Source organism: Dipodomys spectabilis, unplaced genomic scaffold (genome assembly GCF_019054845.1).
Source record: "Dipodomys spectabilis isolate Male_0828 unplaced genomic scaffold, ASM1905484v1 ptg000840l, whole genome shotgun sequence".
NCBI lineage: Eukaryota > Metazoa > Chordata > Mammalia > Rodentia > Heteromyidae > Dipodomys > Dipodomys spectabilis.
This window is the reverse complement of record NW_024871517.1, coordinates 18355-21413: the sequence shown is the minus strand read 5'-3', so window position 1 is coordinate 21413 and position 3059 is coordinate 18355.

Genomic DNA, 3059 nt, shown 5'->3' with positions numbered 1-3059 from the left:
AGGCTCTCCTTGTCCTCCAGGGGCTTCCGGGTCTCCTCTGTGGGTCTCTCCACGTCATTGCGTCGAGGGCTGCCCGAGGAGCCCGGATGATCTTAGCTGGAGATGCTCAATCCACAAACAGTAAAGACCGCCTTTGTCAACCAACTCACAGCATAGGTTCCAAAGCTGGCCAGCGGGGAGGGGAGGGCACCACTCCGACCCCGGCAAGCGTCCCCAGGTGGCCTCCCCTGCCTCCAGTACTGAGTGGCTCCCTCTGCTCCTGGGGGAATGGACCTCGGGCAACGTCCCTCCTCTGGGAACTAGGGTGAAGGCTGAGCAGAGGCCCCAGCGAGGAGCCCTCCTGTCTTGCTAGAATTGGGAAAAGCCTTGTCCTTGTGGGGGAGGGAGGGGTTCCCAGGTTTTTCCATGAAAAGATTGTTCTCAATACCTGGAAGGGTTTGGGGCACCTCCTGTGGTGGTACAGCGCTGGTCCAGCCGAGGCCCGCATCGCCCGAGCAGGGAGCCGGCTGCGCCCGCGCCCACGCCTGCACCCAGCACCGTGCCCAGCACCACACCCGCACGTGGCACCGCGCCCGCACCCAGCACCCAGCACCGCACCTGCACCTGCACCCAGCACCACGCCCGCACCCACACCTGCACCTGCGCCCAGCACCCGGCACCCAGCACCACGCCCGCACCTGCACCTGCGCCCAGCACCGCACCTGCACCCAGCACTCAGCACCCAGCCCCCAGCACCCAGCACCCAGCACCCAGCCCCCAGCACCCAGCACCACGCCCGCACCTGCACCTGCGCCCAGCACCGCGCCCGCACCTGCACCTGCGCCCAGCACCGCGTCCGCACCCAGCACCCAGCACCCAGCACCACGCCCGCACCTGCACCTGCGCCCAGCACCGCGCCCGCACCTGCACCTGCGCCCAGCACTGCGCCCGCACCCAGCACCCAGCACCCAGCCCCCAGCACCCAGCACCCAGCACCACGCCCGCACCTGCACCTGCGCCCAGCACCGCGCCCGCACCTGCACCTGCGCCCAGCACCGCACCCGCACCCAGCACCCAGCACCCAGCCCCCAGCACCCAGCACCCAGCACCACGCCCGCACCTGCACCTGCGCCCAGCACCCAGCCCCCAGCACCCAGCACCCAGCACCACGCCCGCACCTGCACCTGCGCCCAGCACCCAGCCCCCAGCACCCAGCACCCAGCACCACGCCCGCACCTGCACCTGCGCCCAGCACCGCGCCCGCACCTGCACCTGCGCCCAGCACCGCGCCCGCACCTGCACCTGCGCCCAGCACCACGCCCGCACCTGCACCTGCGCCCAGCACCGCACCCGCACCCAGCACCCAGCACCCAGCCCCCAGCACCCGCACCCAGCACCACGCCCGCACCCGCACCCAGTACCCAGCACCCAGCCCCCAGCACCCGCACCCAGCACCCAGCACCCAGCCCCCAGCACCCAGCACCCAGCACCACGCCCGCACCTGCACCTGCGCCCAGCACCGCGCCCGCACCTGCACCTGCGCCCAGCACCACGCCCGCACCCGCGCCCACACCCAGCACCCGGCACCGCGCCGGCGGGTTTCACAATCATCCCATCTTCCCATAATGAAAGCACCAAGCGAGTTGAGGGGCTCTTCTCTGAAATTGCTTTTGGGCCTTGACAGCCCGTGGCACCTGTGGGTAATTAATTCAGAGCTCGTGAACGCGGGGGCCGCACTCCGGCTGGAGAGAAGGCTCTGGAGAGAGTGGAGAGACACAGTTCCGGTTGAAATGCAATTGCTGGCTCACGACGCGGCTTGAGGATCAGAATAAATACATTCAAATCTGGGCCGGGGACGGAGAGGCCCTAAGACCGCCACCTTCCTAACCCCCATCCACGCTGGGCCCAGGAAGCTGTTAAGTCTGAGGCTGCCGGCGATTTCCCGTGAGACACTGCCAGTGGTGGTGGAGAAATGGCTTAGCTCGCTGTAACATGGGCACCAACTCCAAAGTGGTAAATCAGGGTAAAGATGAAAGATTTGCTTTGAAAGCCCTCTTTCCGGAAATGGTCTGAGGGGCCTTTACCTTGAAGAAGCATTGGTGACACAGCCGTTCAACCATAGCATCCAAGAGGCTGCGAGGAGGCCGCGCCTCCCGCGGAAGAGGCCTGCTTAACAACCAAAAGAAAACCACACCATGGTGCAACCAGTAAGCCATCTCTCACAAAAGATCACTGCTATGGGACACGCAGCGGCCAAGCGTGGGTGGCGCACACACGCACACGCACGCACGCACGCACACGCACGTGTGCACACACATACACGCACTCACACATGCACGCACACACGCGTGTGTGCACACACATACACGCACGCACACGCACACGCATGTGTGCACACATACACACACATGTGTGCACACACATCCACGCACGCACACACGCACGCACACACACGTGTGTGCACACACATCCATGCACTCACACACATGCACACACACGTGTGTGCACACATACACGCACGCACACACATGCACACACACGCATGCGTGCACACATACACATACACACAAAGCCACATCTTCTGGCTCAGAGACATTCACCAAGTGAAAGAATGGACCAGTGAGCCAGCTCTCACACCTGCCCACACCTGTGTGTGTGAGTGTGTGTGAGTGTGTATGTGAGTGTGTGTATGAGTGTGTGAGAGTGTGTATGAGTGTGTGTGAGTATGAGTGTGTGTGAGAGTGTGTATGAGTGTGTGTGAGTGTGTATGTGAGTGTGTGAGAGTGGGTGTGAGTGTGAGTGTGTGTATGAGTGTGTGTGTATGTGTGTGTATGAGTGTGTGTATGAGTATGTGTGTATGAGTGGGTGTGAGTGTGTGTGTATGAGTGTGTGTGAGTGTGTGTGAGTGTGTGTATGAGTGTGTGTGAATGTGTGTGTATGAGTGTGTGTATGAGTGTGTGTGAGTGTGAGTGTGTGTATGAGTGTGCGTGAGTGTGAGTGTGTGTATGAGTGTGTGTGAGTGTGTATGAGTGTGTATATGAGTGTGTGTGAGTGTGTGTATGAGTGTGTGTGAGTGTGTG